This window comes from Schistocerca nitens, chromosome 11, assembly GCF_023898315.1.
Source record: "Schistocerca nitens isolate TAMUIC-IGC-003100 chromosome 11, iqSchNite1.1, whole genome shotgun sequence".
Taxonomy (NCBI): Eukaryota; Metazoa; Arthropoda; class Insecta; order Orthoptera; family Acrididae; genus Schistocerca; species Schistocerca nitens.
In genome coordinates, this window is record NC_064624.1 from 98,052,347 (window position 1) to 98,057,947 (window position 5,601).

Here is a 5,601-nt window from a genome sequence, read left to right on the forward strand (position 1 = left end):
GTTATTCGTGTTTATAAAATGTGTGTGGAGAATGAGATTGTGCAGATAGCTAGACTTCGCGAAAAACTGTTATGGTACAAGGACAGTGCCTATCATTTTAAGTGCAGACAGTCACAGAAACTGTATAAAAAGGATCAAGTGAAGGGGGAAACTAATTTTGAAGACTGTAGAATCCCAGTGTTTAAAACTAGATGCAATTGGCTTGTTGTAAAACCAGATTAGCATACCATGTGCAAGATGGAAAGACAAAACTAAGCTGTTCACTCTAAATTTATTATATTACAGCACTCAGGCATACAGGTTTTGTCAGAATGTTTTATGTTTCCATCAGTGTGCACGTTACACAGGTATATGGAAGGCATACAAATAAAATGTGGGATAAGTGACAATATGTTCCACCTTTTAAAGCAGAAGTTACAGCATTTCTCCGACACTGATAAACTAGTGCGTATGTCATTGGATGAAAAGTCTTTAAAGGCAAATTTAATGTATGGTAGCAGTTCTGACAGTGTTTTTGGCTTACAGGGCTTGGAGTTTACACTATTTGGCAGTTAATTGCCCCACTTAGAATAATATAAAGATGAAGTTCGTACTAGTGGCAACAGACGACAATGACTAAGACACAGTAGACCTACGGAATGACAAATTGGGCGTCGGTCCCTTTTGCATGTAGAGGTACGCGTCTGTGCTTCGTAAGTGTGAATCTATGTGTTTATATTCCGTGAATATAAAGGCGGTAAGCTGCAGTTCTATGCAACGTCAAAAGCGTTTTTTCACGAGTGTGCTGTAGCTTGCCACTGGATTCATGAGTTTTATCCCTACTTGCACTTGTTTTAGAATCATTTTCAGTGGCGTAGAGTGAGGGAAGACTTTGAGACTTAGTGTCCCCTGTATTCATGCTTAAAGAAGATGCAATATTAATTTATAACAAAAACATAAACCACTTTCTACTAAGAGCTCTAAATGTGTGAAGACAACAGTTTTGTACCCCACGCCGCACCCTGAGTATTGGCGTATTTGCCTGCTTGAGACTCGAATGCTCTCAGTCTCTGCCTCCCTTCCCTTACCTGTAGAGGTGGCAAAAAATAACGTAACTGATAGAAATAACGGGTTACTGAGAAGTAACGGTTACTGCGATAACCGTTCCTCTGATTCTGGCAGTTATTTCAATAACTGTTTAGTGTCAACAGTGCCTCGCGCCATCTGTTGACCGAAGATCGTACTGCGCATTTGGAAGGCGTTCTATAGACCATGGGAGTAACTGTGAGACTGCGCGCCATCTGTTGATAAGAACTGTGTACTATTTCGTGGGCCTTCGTTACTTTTAGCATAAACAATTAAATAAAGTTAATGTCCGAGCCGTGACTGATAGGAGCTGCAGTACAGGCATTAACAAGTACAGTCGATCCCTTGAGCCACCGCCTTACGTGTTAATTTAGCTTGGACGCGTAGTACAAGGAAAGTTACTAAGGAATTCGAGCGACTATGGAAATAACTGTCAGAGACCGGTATTCTCCTCTGGCAGTTATCGTTATTGGCTCGTAGTTCTAGTTCTCTGGCAGTTATCGGGCTACCACCACAGGTAACCTGGAAGCTGGTAACGGAATAACTGTGTGTGTAGACGTTCCTGACTCGGTGACTCCAGTTAAAGGTCGTAGTTCCAGGTGATATTTCCAGAGAGGATAGTAACTGGAGCGAACAAATATTTTCGTACTGCTACGGAAACGACGGTGGGCCATCGGGGAGAGGGGATGGCAAATAACGGGAATCTATCATCTCATTTCTCTGCAATTCTTGGTGTTCCGGAACAGGTGTCACTATTTTTCCGGCCTTTGGTTGCGTTACAGGGTATTGACTTTCGTTCCGCGTTCTTGTTTTTCTTTGTGTTGTTGATATTACTACCAATAGTTGCCAACATGAAGAGGTCGAGGACAAGCGAAATGTGGTCATATTTCGAAACTCTTGATCGAGAGTTTGCGAAATGTACTTTGTGCGGCAAGAAATTATCGTACAAATCGACGACGACGAATTTAAAAAAACATCTTCAGAAATCACATTTAATTGTGAATTTCTCTTCACAAACACCTTCGGAGCTAGATTTGGGTGAGTAATGAAAAAAATATATTTATTGCAATTACGGTTATTTCAGTGCATGCATAATCATTTATTTTTTATTTTATTAATTTTTTTAAAATAAGAGCATACTATACAGTGTGGTGCGTTGTGCATTTTTACACGCAAGTTTTCATTTGTCGTGACTACTTAAGCTGTCAATACCACCGCACCTGTTTGCCTTGACATTTTCAAACATTAAATTATGTTGCATATGGTGCCGGAATACTTAATTATTTAATTGGAAGTTATTGTTGCAGGTGTAATAACGATAGTGCTAATAAAATGCCACTGTGTGATATATGAACTGTTGTCTCGCAATTATTAGTAACTAATCGGATAGCAGATTGTATCAGTGCTCATTCCTGTGTATCATTTGTTTTTAACCCTGACGATGCCGGGAAAGGGGGGAATTAGATACTGTTTCATATTTTAAAATTTTGAAAAGTATAATTGTTTTTAATGCAGTCTTCAACTGAATTCCATAAATGTTTTAAATTTTGTGGTTAAACTTAACCCAAAAATTTGACACGTTAATAGTACATGTGACTTTCCACAGTGACAGTCATATTGAATATTTTGAAGTTCAGGGCCCTACTTATAGATCAGTATTTGTTTAAAATATATGTCAACAACAATTAAGATATTTTTTTAGGGTGGAAATACAGTACCCTCCCTTCCCCCCAATACACATTATTGAAAATGTGTTGGTGTTGCTAGGATTAAAGAAGAAACTTGAAACGGGTCGACAGAAGCGACCGATCCCACGCGTCGGCTTTGACCCGTGACGTAAGGGTGTTGTCGTGTGTGACGTCATGACGGCGCGGAGTTTGGTTTGAGTGTGGCTGTCTCCAGTTCTGTTTTATTTTCTTTACTTTTCTGATCTGTTCGTTCTATCTCGTGAGATTTTTTTTTAATTTTAGAACACTTATTACTTATTTTAATTATCTGTTTCCTCCAATTTCTGTTCTGATCTGTTCGTTCTATCCCGTGAGATTTTTTTTTAAAAAAGACAAAAAACACTAATCAGCTACTGTAGCATCTTTATCTTCTATGGGTTGCATGGGTTACTACCCCTGGGGAGGTGGGTGGGTATTCATGCATGGCTGTCTTCACTTACACGTTGTAGCTACGCAAGGCGTCTAAATTTGTTTACATTTAGTTTGCCCCCCCACGCAAAACACCCCATTTCCCGCGCTTGTCCCGTTAGTGTCATTAGGCTTCTTGTGGAAAGTGTGTGTGTTTGTTTTAGATTTCCGCCATATTTGTGACGTCATGGGTCAAAGCAGACGGGCGGGATCGGACGCTTCCGTATTTCCCTTGAAGCTATAGTCATTACTAAAACTGAGTCAATTGTCAACTTGTTTGAAGTAAATATTCAAGCTGCAAGTACCATGTAGAATACTATACGCAAACATTGTAATATATATCACCAAAAATAATATGGCATCATTTCTATTGTGCTTATGCTGATATGAAACCTATTTTTCTGTAGGTGAAACCCTTCCTGTAGAGGTGATCCTTGGCACCAGTAGTTTGGAAGAGGAGCGAGAGGCACACCAACACCAGCAGATGAGTCTCCGTTTAATACTTGGGATATTATAACAGTAAGGTAATTCTAGTTTGGGTACATTTTTGGCAGATTTGAACTCCCCCTTAAAATGGAGATATAACTGTAGGGCATAGCATATATTTGTTATGCTACATTAAAAGAGTACTAGTGGTTTTGTGTTGAAGTGTTTAATTTATATTGTCGGTCAGTAAGTCAGAGCACTTTGTTCCAGTTATAGCTCCAGAAGTCAGTCACCAGCAGCAGATGTCACACAGTTATAAAATGGGAAACTTGAAGAATAAGGTACTAGTGGTTTGGATACATGTGTGGGAAATTTCACCTTTCACTTAAAATGAATGTACAGTTACAGTCCTTAAGAGTATACTGGCAAATGGTAACTCAAAGCTCTTTGTTTCTGTTACAGCTCCAGAAGTCAGCAGCAGCAGCATCAGCAGCCGCCGTCACACAGCCATAATGCGAGAAGCTTGAAGAATAATGTGGTAGTGGTTTGGATACATATGACATATTTCACCTTCAGTTTAAAATTGAAGTTTGTTTATATTGGCAGGTGGTAACTCGGAGCTCTTTGTTCCAGTTATGGCTCCGATAGTCTTCCAGCAGCAGCAAATGTTACACAGTCCTATAGAGGCAAACTTGAAGTATAAAGTAATAGTGTTTTGCATACAATGGCAAAATTGACCTTTCGCTTAAAATGGAGGTACATTTGCACTGAGTTTAATGTTATGACACATGAATGGATTACCAGTGATGTATATGTAAATACTGGAATTTGTAACTTAGAACTTAATTTCAGTATCGGCTTTGAAATTTGGCCACTGGATACAACTATATTATCTTTCATGTTGATAGCAGCAATCATCAGATTGCAATCCAGTTAAGTACCTGTGAGGCATGAGATGTCAAAAATACTTGTGGGTTATTGGTAGCCTGTGTCAAGGCATGTGGCACCTCAAAGTTTATAAGTACAGTAGCATTTTGTTTTCTGCTTTACTTAAAAATTGGTAGCTGTAGCACCCATTCTGACATTCAATTATTTTGAATTTCAAGTTTCTTAGAATGATACTGACATCAGTTTGTTAACACTAATCCGTATATTATTGTTAATATATGCTGCTATTTTCCTCAGATGTTAACTGAAATTGTTTTATTGTTATGATAACAACACTTCAGCCTTTGCAAACTTGCAGTATAGGTTACCTGCTGAGAAATATTTACTGGAAGAAATGGATTCTTGAATAGGACCGAAAGGAAAACCACTGAAAATGCCAAACGTGAATTGGTGAAACATCTTGTGCTCAATACTAAATTTCATTTGCAAAACACGGAAGTTTTCCTATCTTTGTGGTGGAACACAACAAATTCTCATAATTTTGCTAGTTTGTATTCTAGAAAGGGTGCCAGAAATGGAAGAGTATAATTTTTATTAAATCGGGCATTAAATGTAAGTAGGTTGGAGTACAGAAAGGGTGCAACTGGCCTTCCCCACTGTAGCCTGATGTGCTCCAACATGCATTTGTGCTGATGTGCAGGTGGTTATAACACTAGTATCAAACTGCATGGTACCCACTTACTAATGTGACCTACCCTTGCATGATCTTCTGCAGACAGCAAGAAATCCGCTACTGCTCTTACTACCTGTCCAACAGTTGTGGAGGATTTTTTCCCCTTGGTGCTTGACATGACATGTTTTGCCCTCTGCCCTTAAAATCTCAATTCTTGTTACATTTTTCATCCATTTTCTATCTCCTGATGGACCTGTACTGATTAAAAAAACTAATCACTGCAGAGGTGATTGTAGAACTTTTGCTAGTGGCAGTGTGGAGGGGCTCCACTCTCTAAAAAATAAAATTACATTGTGGGACATGGAATTATTATTAGATGCTTTCATGGACATTTTGTTTACTGAAAAAGTCAGT

The 5,601-nt window shown here is 38.9% G+C and overlaps 1 long non-coding RNA gene across 1 annotated transcript; it reads left to right on the forward strand.

Moving 5' to 3' along the window:
- The first annotated feature begins 1,383 nt into the window (after window positions 1-1,383).
- Window positions 1,384-4,406, forward strand: LOC126212920 (uncharacterized). Its single transcript, XR_007541000.1, has 5 exons — window positions 1,384-2,103; window positions 3,608-3,724; window positions 3,897-3,967; window positions 4,089-4,164; window positions 4,260-4,406. It is a non-coding gene; the product is annotated as an uncharacterized LOC126212920 (long non-coding RNA).
- Window positions 4,407-5,601: the final 1,195 nt, after the last annotated feature.